This window comes from Dermacentor variabilis, chromosome 11 (assembly GCF_050947875.1).
Source record: "Dermacentor variabilis isolate Ectoservices chromosome 11, ASM5094787v1, whole genome shotgun sequence".
NCBI lineage: Eukaryota > Metazoa > Arthropoda > Arachnida > Ixodida > Ixodidae > Dermacentor > Dermacentor variabilis.
Window position 1 is genome coordinate 123,381,592 of NC_134578.1, and position 13,560 is coordinate 123,395,151.

A 13,560-nucleotide genomic window follows, 5' to 3' on the forward strand; every position below is an offset into this window, starting at 1 on the left:
TGTTTAGTGAAATAATACTCAAACAGTAAGCCTACAGCATTGCAACCTATTTTAGCGATCTATTTAGTTAGCACCGGGACACTTTTGACAAAATTCTGCAGCTCGTGGGGCCGTGGGTTACGCACTGAGACAAACTTTCGCAATGTGATACCAAATGGCATCGGCTACCAATGACTCTCGGTTAGCGTGCACGGTGGAACTTTATTTGGGTAGGCAGTTTAATGTTTTAACTTGATCTGGTGGTGTTTGTGCAAGTCAGGACAGTGTGCTGGTGTACTTATAAGGCGCGCCAAAAAGAGGTATTGGTGGAATGAGCCGTGGTGCACGATTGAAGATATTGCCACGATGCGCGAACAACAGGAACTGGGAAAGCAAGGTAGTGTATTTTAATTAGGTAATCTAAAAAAACAATTTTACATGGACCTCGCCTTCTGGCTTGCTTATTTACTTGCTATACCGTGGCGCGTGTCCACTACGAGAGATTGGCCAAGAAGCCGTCGGTTACACAGTAGACAGTTAGAGGAAAACGTGTTCCGAAAAGACAGCCAGCTAGAGGGTAATAAATAATAATCAATCTGCTTGGAATATTAAAAATAATAAATATAAAATCGGGAAATTACTTAGGTGTTCTCCCTTTGTCACCAAGGGACTCGCATACGGCCATGCATACGTTCCTGTGGCTAAAACCCAATGTAGATGCCCCAAAAGAGAGAATGTTTTCAGTGTTTATAGATATTACTAATTTTCGAAATGGAATTGCGAATTATTTCTTTCTCTGGATTGCATATCAGTGGCAGGTTAATAGACAATGGCCAATGGTTTCAGGTGCTTTGCCGAAATGGCATAGAAGACAGCGCCACAACATAGCTTTGTCACCACCATCAGCATCAGCATCATCATCATCATCATCAGCCTGTTTTATGTCCACTGCAGGACGAAGGCCTCTCTCCCTGCGATCTCCAATTACCCCTGTCCTGCGCCAACCGATTACAACTAGCGCCTGCGAATTTCCTAATTTCATCGCTCCCTTAGTATTTTGTCGTCCTCGATTGTGTTTTCCTTCTCTTGATACCTATTCTGTAACCCTAATGGTTCAACCGTTATCTAACAGCGGCTCTGATCTGCCCAGCTCCATTTTCCCTCTTCATGTCAATGAGAATATTGTCTATACACGTTTGGTCTCTGATCCGAACCGATTTCTTTCTATCTCATAACATTATGCCTAGCAATCTTCGTTCCATCGCACTTTGCGCGGTCCTTAAAGGGACACTAAAGCGAAACAATAAATCACTTGAGACTAATGCAGCATTGTTTGAAAACCCTGCAGGCAGTCATTTAAAAAATAGTTTGATTATTAGATGAGAAAATGAAGCTCCAAGTATCAGTTTTTGAAATTCGCGCCGAAACCCCAGCGCCGGTACGTCAGCGTGACGTCAGGGATTCCAAAGTATGTTTTTGCATTTTGGCCGCGTCGGCTGAATAAAGGTTGTCGAAACTTGCCATGTTTAATATTTGGTTCCTTTTGAACACAATGTAGTCAATCTGTACCGCTATGTTAATTAGTAGAACCTAGAAGATGCCATCAAAATCCAAAACGTCACAGCCCCCAGGTGAGGGAACATAAGTAGGCGTCGCCACCGTATTTCGTTCTTGCGCGTTTTCTTTCTTACCAAACCTCTTATCGTGGTGAGAGTGGTGATTTTGGTGTTGTCGAACGGCAATTTACTGATGCAGAAGAAATCATTTTTCACTTTACTGTCCCTTTAACGTGTTCTCAAGCTTCTTTGTCAGTCTCCATGTCCCTGCGCCATATGACGGCACTGGTAAAATGCACGCATTATACACCTTCTTTTTCAATGATAATGATAAGCACCCAGTCAGGAGCTTGCAATGTCTGCCGTATGCAATCAAACCCCGTTTTATTCTTCTGTGAATTTCGTTCTCATGATCAGGGTTCCCTGTGATTAATTCATCTTGGTAAACGTACCCCTTCACAGACACTAGAGGCCGGTTGGCGATCCTGAACTCGTGTTCCTTTGCCCGGCTATTTATCATTATCTTTGTCTTCTGCATATTGACGCAAAATAAGTTTGCATGTGATTACACGGGGCACTTAAGGCGAGAACGACGAAGTTCGCAAAACGAACCAAAACGCAAAACGAGAACGACGAAGGCATCGCAAAAGGCAGTCGTTTTTTTGCCAGTATGTCGGTGGTAAACTGTTCTAGTTGTAATAGCTGGGTGACATTTCTGGTGGAGGCGCTGGGTACGGTGTATGTTAAGACCTCCGGAGCATACCCTAGACCTAAACCCGGCGAGTAGCTGAGCCGAGCTTACCCCTGTGCACGTACATGCCAGCCGACGTCTCCAGGGACTCCAGCCGCAGCACAGTCTGCTATCCGAACGAACTAGAATTACGAACCAACCACCTCTTGCCGTCCTGCAGCATCGCACGTTGTCGTCAGTCTGTTCCACGGAAGTGCTTCAGAGGACGCCGTCGACTGGCTTGAACATTTTGACCGGGTTGCCACCTCAACGACTGTAACAACGAGCGTAAGCTACGCTACGTATACTTCCATCTTGAGGATTCCGCGAAAACATGGCTTGAGAACCACGAGGCGACACTGACGTCATGGGAAGAATTTCGTGGACAGTTTCTCAATGCCTTCGTCAGGGCGCACAGGAATTAGAGGGCGGAGTTAGCGTTGGAGGCAATAATTCAAGGCCAGAATCAGCGAGTGACGGCGTAATTAGAAGACATGAATCGGCTTTTCAGGCGTGTGGGACCTTCTGTGACTGAAACAAAGGTGCGCCATCTCATGCGCGGCGTCAAAGAGGAAATCTTTGCTGGCCTCATTCGAAATCCGCCGGCGACACTTGCAGAGTTCCATGACGAAGCCACTACTATGGAAAAGGCCCTTCAACAGCGGGCCAGGCAAAACAACTGAATCTGGTTGAACTGGTTGAACGACTGAATCACACCCTTACAGAGATGTTGTCTATGTAAGTTTCAGCAGACCACCGGGATTGGGAAAGCACTTAGCCCTAAGTGACATTTGCGTACAATTCGTCACGTTATGATACCACGGGTTGCTCGCCTTTCTACCTATTGTTTGGTCGCCATCCAACTCTTACTTTTAACACCTTGCTACCTTCGGTGTCGAGACACCATTGAATACGCCCATAACGCCGCTGGTTGGGCTCCTATGGCTCGCCAGATTGCCTGTGATCGACTTACAACGACTCGGGCGTCACAAAAGACTCGCTACGACAGTCGCCACCGGACCCCTCAGTTCTCTCCCGGAAATCTTGTTCTGCTGCGGACTCCGAGTCGCCACGCGGGCCTGTCCGAAAAACTGCTGTCACGTTATAACGGGCCCTACCGGGTATTGCAACGATTAGGTCAATTAAATTACGAAACCGCCCCTGTTGAAGACATGCCGTCCTCGCTCTAGCTACGAACAGACGTCGTCCACATATTCTGTTTAAAACCGTACTGTTCATCCGGTTTGCTGTCGTTCTAAGAAGCTCCGGCACTGCTCTCTAGCCCTCGCGGGTTATGTTACGGTGTATATAAACAGGACCATACGCGCAAGAGGGAGACGAAGAGCAAGTGGAAGACTAGCTCTTGGAGCTGTGACTTTGTGCGAGCCTGCGCAATTATTACTAGCTTTTCCCCATAAATAGTCCTAATACATTTGCGCATCAGGTTTCCTGTTCGTAGCACCACAGACACTCCCGGCGAATTTCGGCCGTCGGCTTCGTCGGCACCATAGTGCATCGCATAAAGTCCAAGAGTGATAACATCGCTGCCGCACGTCTTATGCTGTGGGCCGGAGTGAAAGCGTGCAGAGATGAGCCGAGGAGGTGGGGGGGGGGGGTGGCCCTATTTGGCGCGTGCAAGGCAGGAAGACAAGAAGACAGCGCTCAATTTGAATTAAAGAAGAATATGCGGTTTTACGTGACAAAAACACGAACTGATTATGAGGCAGACCATATAGCGGGGGACTCGCGAAATTTGGACCACCTGAGATTTCTTAACGTGCAGCACACAGGTGTTTTCGCATTTCGCCCACATCAAACTGCAGTCGCCGTGGCCGGATTTCGAACCCGCAACCTCGCGCTTCACAGCTCAACAACACAGGCACTAAGGAACCACGGCGGGTCTCGCTCCATTTTCCATCGTGCGGAAGGCTGTGAGCGGAACCGCAGAAAAGTGGCTAGCTCGAGCATCATGCGCTGTCGGGATCATATAAATGGTGGCGAAAACAACTGTGATCGTCTGCAAGTCTCGCCTTGCCAACGCAAGAAGAGAGATGGCGATTGCAACCTGTGTGTCTCCGTCGGTTGCGTTGCTGGCGAGCGTTATCAAAAGACGACATGACAAGAGGTCACGGCGCCACGCGTTCTCCATTGGCGAAGGAGAGTTCCGAAGGCATGTTAGGCTCCCCAAAAACACAGTGTAATGAATTTTCGGCGAGCTAATACATCTCGGACCACAAGATTTAGTAGCGTTGACACTGCGACGCAAGTGCTGTGCGCACTGCGCCGTTCTTGATTTTTCGCCACGTTCTTTTTTTTTTTCAGTAGTGCGTCGGGAATGTGGAACCTATTGGGCTGTCGCAACCGTCAGCCAGCCACCTGATTACTGCAGTCGCTACAGCCATTAGGGATAACCCTAAGAAGTTCAGCCCCGGCGAAACAAACTCGTATTAGAGCCGCGACATAAACCCAGAGAACCGCCAAGGTAAATTACACCTGATAGCGAAGCTTCCATAGGAACCCATACGTTCAAAACATGGCGGTCCATCGGTGGTTCATGGGGCTTAGCGCCATAGGTATGTGGTGGGAACACTTCCGGCGGAAGAAAAAATAATGTGACGTCATGTCCGTTAAAAGCAGAAAGGCGCGAAATTTGTTTTGTTGGCCTGCCTTTGGAGCTATATATTCAAGTGCCCTGCCATTCGATTTGATGGGCGTTTCGAGTTTTCAGCGCGGAAAGCGAAGCTGGAAAAGGCCAGCCGTACGGTTGTCGAAATCGCACCCCTGCACAGAACATTCTTTAGAGGCCGACGAAAGCTTTAGGTGTGGAGTGCTGATCCTATCGTAGGACGCCAAGCCCGTCGGCCTGCGCCGTCGCACGAAAAAGATACACAATTATCTGGCGGTCGTAACACACTACTTTTGACTGAACAGATTAACAAGCAATGAAGCTATTCGCGTCACCAAGTTCAGACAAACTTCGACAAGCAAAAAAAAAGCACAACGCGTGAGGGGGCGTATTTCAACAGGTCAACTTTACGAGCACGCCTTTTTGTTCATTTCAGGACGTGCATTGGATTGCGCGTGATAGTGGTGTCAACGGCCCCTCTAAGGATGGGCGCTGAAAAGAAATGCATTTATTAATAATAATAAAATTAAATTAACTTGTATTTTCTTAACTTGTCACAAATATATCAAGTTGACCAGAAATTTTATTTTCATTGAATGAATCTAACTATGTCTCGCTTGAATTAAAAGACGCTTTTTCCTTTCCCAATGTTTGTTTCCTCCACACCTAGTCGCGCTTCAATCGCTGCTCCCATAAGCCCCCTTGCTGATGTCGGTGGCAATTTGTGCTGAACCGCCTTTCGCCCGAAGCGTCGCGACCTATTTGAATCGACCTTGGAACCGCTTTGATTGCTTAACGTATGGCGCACCACCTAGGGACAAAAAAAAAAAAGAGATATGCGTGGCTCTGCTTTCGCAAACACAAGAGACCAGCGGAGCGGGGGGAAGGCCAGTAAAGTAATGCGAAACCGCGCGCTCAATCTAACTTTTGCTGGGCTTCCCCAGCTCCGCTGGTCTCTGCGAAAGCAGAACCACGCATAAATGTTCCCCCGCGTTCCTTGTCCGCGCAAGCTCTCGCCTGCATTCTGAGTACGCCTCGCCAAGGCGAAATCAAAACACGCGAAGCGTCTGAACGCGCTCGTTAGCCCGCGAGGAGACCGTAACTCGAAGGACCACTCTGCGGCGTTCAATTAGACAATAACGCTTTATTTTTATTTTTTTCACTGCGAGAAAAGACCGCCGAAGCGAGCGCGTGGGCTTTTATTGGAGAGGAGTGCGGTAACACCCCGTGTCCCAGCCGCGCCGCTCCTTTCCCCCCGCTAGGCTCCGTATCAGTCAAGTCGACGGACGTAATAAAGTGCTTTAGTTGAGCGTGTTTACACTCCGCTGTGCAGCTAAGCCGAGCGGAAGCGCGAATACGCATGCGCCGTCCGCTCAGCCGTAAGCGGGCTAGCGGAACGAGAAACACTGTCCGCTGTGCAGTGTGCTGCGCAGCGCTTTGGCTAGCGTTGGCGTGAGAAAGAAATGGATTGGCTGGAGAAAGCAAGCGCGCTGGCTATCACGTGGCGTTCCTCAAGACGGCGCTTTATTTTCGATTGGATAAAATGGACCGGTAACGCATTACAAGTGCACGTCTAGATACTTCATGGAGAAAGAAGTTATACATATATACATATATACGTTTTACTGCATAAGAGTGATCAATAGGTGTTTTTATTTTTTTCATTATCCTGAATTTGGTCAGGGGGCGCTGAAACTACGAGAGGTACGCTCCGCTGTGCTAAACGTATGATTAAAACGTGAAAATTGCGCGTCGCTCCGCTGTGTCTTAGCGGGGCAGCTCGGAGCGGAGCGTACCGTAAAGATGCTCAACTAAGGCACTCTAATGACGGATGCCAGTTCGCGCTGACAGAATGAATGCCAGCAATCGTTTCTTGCATCGTATATGGAGCCACGTTGGGCGAGAGGGTTAGTGTGAAAGGAAAAGTACCGCTGGGAGGGAACGTTACCTTGAAAGGAAATATCGGCACGTTTGTGTCCGGATGCAAGGATAGATGTGCGCACAAGCAGGTGCGCAACTTTCCCCGTCGCTCGCTGAATTGTTCGCAGCTTCCCATGTAGCCCAAGCGTTCGAGTGGCCTAACTTGCTTGTGGGATCTTCTTTAAGACTAGGGTGGCCGCGATGGTATCGCAGGCAGTAGCACGTTTATTGACGACAGGTGTGCTTTAGCCGATGGATTTGCATCATCATCAGAGTTGTCACTCGATTCATCCTTCGATGCTTCGCGGTGGACGTACTTTCGTTCTCTGCAAGAGTTGGCGGTTGTGCCGTGGCAGCTTCTCGTCTGCCATCTGAACATAATAGGACCTCAGCCCTGCTGGTGCTACACTCTAAGAAAAAAGAGAGTAAAATGTGAGTCACGGCAACTTGACTCTCTTTTTTGTTCCGAAGACCCACTTTTGCGCGAGTAGAGTCAGAAAACAAGAGTCAACATTTGCGCATGGGTCGTTTGACTCTCAATAGCACGCGAAGAGTCGTCGTGGAAGATCGCGATTCCTCTGATATTCGAGATGAGTCTGGCGAGAGAAAGATTTTAATGCAGGAGAAGAAATACCAGATAACCTCTTCTGTTTTAGGCAGGCCCTCTGGTTCCTGTCCTGGTTGTAATGCGGTGTATCATTCTTTCATCCTTGTCATGTTCTGCAATTACTTCGAACTCTATATATTGATTCTCGTTTACCATGTTTGTTGGTACCTCACATGCTTAAGGGATAGCTGGTTTCCTATGCTAAGGAAGATATGGATTTGTCACACTGGATTCTTACCATAAGTAATTCTAAAAAAAGATATTGACTACTAAACAGAGCACAGCAACGAGATAACAAGTTCAATAGGCGCACTCAACAGTGTCGATTGTAAATGTAATTCCGCGACTTAAAACAAAATTTTGAAGATTGAAGTTCCAAGATCAATATCTTGTTATGAGGCTCGCGGTAATGGGAAGCTGCAGATTTATTTTCAGCAGCTCGGATTATTTAACATGTATGGAATGCACGGTATACGCGCGTTTTCGCATTCTGACCCCGTTGGAAAGCGACTGCCGGGGTTGTGATTGGACCCGTCACCTCGAACTCAGCAGCGCAACACCAAATCCACTGGGCTGCCGCAGTGCGTTGCGTTCCGCGACCAGAAACAAATATTAGCGTGCGCAACACTGCTTTGGAACACCCTAGAAATATAAGAACAAAAATGTAGCAGTTTCACCCCAATGCTGCATGAACCACTCCACGAACTATTGCACGAACCAAGGTTCGTAGTTTCATCGGCTGAATAAACTGCAGTAAACATTCGCTTACTCCTTAAATTAACAAGCACTGGGTCACGCGCGCACGTGCAAACATCGACAGATCTCACTCAATGAACGCGAACACTCGCTGTCACAGCGTTGGCGTGATGGAGGGCGCGAACAGAGCGGACCGAACGCTTCTGCTGCCTCTTCCTTCAAAGCGTCTCCGAAAAATTGCGCTATCTGAGCGCTCCCCCCCCAGCTTTGCATCCCTCGGAAATTATCTCCAAAACAGAGCGCGGGTGGCGCAAGACCGGGCTAGAGCAACGGCCAGAGTGCGCGCGTTTTATCACGTGACCTCCGATAGACACTTGACTTCGGGCGCCCATCCAGCCCGGCTCAGCCTCGAACATTTCCTTTAACGCGCACAGCCAACGGCGCGGGATATGATCTTATCGAACTTGACTTTATACGTAAGCTCACGGTAACACCGTTAGATATATTTGGACGGTTGTATCCATATAACTGCTATCGCAAAATTCGCAATAAACAAAATTTTTCGAACGACCAACAACGCTTCTTCTCCACGTCGTGATACAGCGGTGAACGAGATTTCTGGAAAATGTGTTGCTAAATCTCTCGCCAAATGACTACGCTCGCATTTGGTGACAGCGGAACGCAGTTGCAAGAAATTGTGTAGGAAGTACAGGAGTTCTGTCAGCTTCAGGTGCACTACATTATTCGGTAACGTCGGCGGCTTTGTAGTTCTACCTTACATCAGAGCAAACTGCACTCGACATAGATCAAGGGCAGCCGCACCGTTATAGCTAAGCAAATTAAGCACAATTAGGCCGCGTCTTCCCACTTCGAGCACGCTCCGACAGCGCAACGATAGATATTTCAAACGTAACCATATTTGGAAGAGCAAATTTTGCTTCTGCGAAGTGAACGCAGCGGGTATTTCAAGACGCTCTTAAATTCATGGCTGTTTCATTCGTGAACATTACTTACGTGACGTAAAATTATCAGTCAGCAAAACAGTTTTTATTTCAACGCGAGGAAAGAAAACCGAAACTAGCGCAACTGTTTTGCTCAGTTGTGCGGATACGAATGATCCAAAGCCGAAGCCGTCAATAGCATGACGCCATTTTGCGATTGCGTTGCATCTCGCGCGTGTACGTTGTTGTCGAGTGGTGGTTCTTTATTCTATGGAGTGGTTCTGAAAGCGCTGCGTTAGGGGCGACTGCAACCAGGCGTTGCGGCAAGTTACGGTGGGAACGTCTGTCCGTGCTGTGTGATTGCGACGAAGAGGACTTCCGCCAGCAGCGGCGTGTCGCCGATTTCGTCTTTGCCGACATCGAGCAAGTGCAGCTTGCCGGACCGTCACAAGCGCCGGAAGCGTTGCGTTTTGCACTGCGTTTTCGTTGTGATATGGGAGATCGCAACGCAGAGACGACCAGATGCATACGAAGGACTACCAGCGGAGAGTGACCTGTGCCATATTTCTCTTAACCTCTCAGGTAAGCGTATCAGCTTTTGTTCCGAGTTTGCAAACGACACGTACTCGGCCCTTCCGGTACGGCTACATTTTGCGCCACTTTTCTCTTAGCAGTTCACAGACGTTTCATAGGCATGCGTGCGCGTATGTATGCGAAAATACTACTGGCAGACGGAAGCCTCAGGAGAGCATCTGAAATTATAGCAAAGCTGTACTGCCATAGATAAACATCGTTCTTAACGACTCCAATGACGAGTGGCCTGTCGCATCGAAAAATCCGTAGAATACCAAGTATTGCGTAACTTGAAGTGTAGATACAATACTAGCACCAGTGTGACTTTCGCTGGCGAAGACAGGTTCTCGAAAAAACAGCTTGTGTATTCTGAAGATTTACTAGCGCTTTAGGTATATTACCGCGAATAATAAAAACGCTACAACGCTGTATGGCAGTGTCAGGCGACGTGGCAGCACGGATATTTTCGTAGCGCTAAGACGGCTGCATGCACGAGCGAACAGAGGCAACGCTTTAAAAGTGCTGAAACAGAACAAATTTAATGTGCATTTGGCTGCAAGTCGGAAACACATTAGCTCACAATATAAGCCGATATATAATGTTATTTTTTATGTAATCTTTATTTTCACGGTTTTAAATATTCAAAAGCATGAATTTGTTGCAACCTTTATATTGTAAATCCTACTAGGCTTACAAAGCCTGGCTGTGTCATGTAGAGAATTTGTGGTATTCCTACTGGATTTTCTATTTGGAGTTCGGTATTTTATGAAAAAGAGGGTCTTTTATTTGTAGTCTTATGTTAGTGCAGATATTTGGCAAGCAGAAATGAGTTGATTGCAAAGTTGTACCTCCCGGTGAGCTGCATATGAACCCAAGTTTATCCTGTCTTGGCTATTGTAATGTGCATATAACAATTTTAAGTATATACAGCTGTAGTTGGCTTAGTCGCTGTCGCGTATTTTTAAAAGTAGAAGGCTATGATTATTTTACTGTTTTCATGCAGAAATACCTTTTTTTCTTGTACAAAGAAACGCTCACAGCATTGAATGAAATGAAGTGTGGTGTATTCTTGTACTAATTTAATAAAGGAAATTTCGTCTGCGGTATATCAGAGATTAGTTTACCTTCTTTTACTACACAATGCGTTATCTCCTCTGCTACTGCTGTTGTTCTGTGTATTTTTGTAATTTTGAAATGTACTTTATTTTAGGTATTCAAGAAATGGCAACATCCAGAAGAAGACGCCATCTTATCCAGCACGTTATGGGTGAGACAGATCGTAGCAGGCACTTTTGCATACCTCATTAACATATGATGCTATTAGTTGTAATTTTTGTGTCCACTTTCCTGTCCTTTATTCATTTCAGCGTTATTGGGCAAAGGGTAATACTTTTACATCGATGTGGAGTAATTGTCCAAAGGAGAGACATGGCTGGAGGAGACGACACACATAAGCCTCCTTTGTCCGTATGTCTATGTTGCGCAGTTAATCTTTCGTTATCTACCAACAAGCCCAAGTTCTTCATCAGCTACATTTACTAATTCTCCGTTATTACAATTTCATTGATACAACATTGAAAGTACAGAGGCACACAGGAAGAGAGACTTGAGAGATGAAGAGCAGTAGAACAAGGAGCATCGCTGAAGCCAATGTTTTGACAAAGAGAAGGAGATAAGTTTTCTTGTCAAAACATTGGCTCCAGTAAAATTTCTTGTTCTATCACTATTTACGATTAAAAGACAGCATTATTGTTCTTTCTGAAGTATTATGCATTATGGAATAAAAATTAACAGGTTGAAATGTCAGGAATGTGAAATTTCTTGTGTATTCTAATGCTACAGCGAAAGCCAGAAAAACAAAATATAGAGAACCACATTGTTATTTTTCACTACCCAGTTTGGCCAGCTTCATTCAGAGCTTGCATTTTGTTGCATTAACGACCACTGGGATTCATTAATTGAATTGCTTCGTGATTAACTTATGTTTAGAGATGTTGAACTTGTTTTAATATAGCTTAACATCGTGCGTGTAAAAAATATACAATGACATTTTAGGAGGCTTGCAGTTGACTAGCAGCTCAGGTTTCCACCGAGCTTCCATGCACAAATCGAATGCACATTCTTTTTTGTCATTGCTTGGATTTTCATAATCATGAGTACCATTTCTTTATTGTCGACGTTCTAGTTGCGTTGTAGGACGTAGCTGTTTACATTTATTTGTATTGGTATCCATGTTACACAGACAACTGATTTTTTCTTATAAATTGTGACATGGTAGGACTAAGCGCATTTGTGGAAATTTGCTGCAGGTACACTCTGGTGGCTCCCGCCCCTGCATCCTGCCAACACCGTGTCCTGACTACGTCCACTAGGGAGTTCGAAGCCTTTGGCGGCTCCTGCCACCACCGTGTCCTGACTACGTCCACTAGGGAGTTGGCAGCCTTCGTGATGATGCCAAGCAGGCTGGAAGCCGACAGAAAGATTAAGGTAAATGCATGTAATTAATTGGCAACTTTTTGAGTGAAATGGCTTGTAGCCACTCAGCAATGAAAGAATTAACTTTAAAGCAGTTTAGACTCCCTGCTATCGCTGCAGGAATGCTCAAGTCCATGCATTTTGCTTTAGCCGCCAAGAGGCTATGTGGATTAGACGAAACACGATGCAAATTTTGAAACTAGTAGGAGACCACTTGTAAATTTTTTTTCTTGCTTAACACAAAGCTGCTCTGATAAAGGTTTAGCAATTTAAAAACTATACAGTGTACTCGCATACATGGTATTGGGCATAAATTTACTAGGACTGCCTCAATAGTTAGTATGCTGATAAACTTACACCAAAACTGACTTTTTTTGCTAGTTCATCCTCATCTCTGTGCACTGCTGCATAATTTACCTTCCTGAAACCAGTTTTTGCATGCAGCACAAGTAAAAATATGTGGATTACATAAATTTGCAGCTTTTGCTGTAAGCCAGTTCTATGAAATTAAAGTTAATAGGCCATGTTGTCCATTTTTAGTGGCCCATATTAAACTGAGCAGTGGCTAATAAGCAGTTCAATTTTTGGTGTAAGGCCTCTGTTTATTGTCCTGAAAAATTTGGCCCCCTTAATGAAGGAACCAATTTTTTAGCTATGCCTTTTATGATGCATAGTTTGGTGTGTTACACAAAATCTCGCGTAGTGCTCGCGCCAGTAAAAAACTTTTTAAGTATTTCTTGAAATTAACATTTGTCCTATATTGAAGGGCCTCCAGTTTTTCAAAAAAAAAAATTCAAGTGGTCGTGTGCCAGGTCGGGACAGCTCGCATGGAATAGCCTACTTACACAAATAGGGAGGGCTATACCCACCGTGGTTGCTCAGTGGCTATGGTGTTGGGCTGCTGAGCACGAGGTCACGGGCTCGAACCCCGGCCACGGCGGCCGCATTTCGATGGGGGCGAAATGCGAAAACACCCATGTACTTAGATTTAGTTGCACATTAAAGAACCCCAGGTAGTCGAACTTTCCGGAGTCCTCCACTACGCCGTGCCTCATAATCAGTGGTTTTTGCACGTAAAACCCCATAATATAAATTTTTAGGGAGGGCCAAGTACACTTGACTTCATGTTAAGATACTATTATTGACCTACAAAAGACAAAATGAAACATTCCATCCTATAAGCAGCTCTTCACATTCATTTACACTTTTGCACATTTGTATACCTCAGGTCTGCTGTCTTGTGTCTGTTTTCATTATCTGCTATGTACCGTTGGTAAACTTCAGGTTTGCCCTATTGTGAAGAATATTTTGGTGCTTATAGATATGGATCTGTGTTTTTCAGGTTGCCTCGAAATTTTACCCAAGCCGTGCCATACACTGGCCAGGCCTCCTGCAAACGACGTATAAGCAGGCTCAACGCATGAGTGTCGAGTGAGTCCGGAGATCAAGGCAACCTG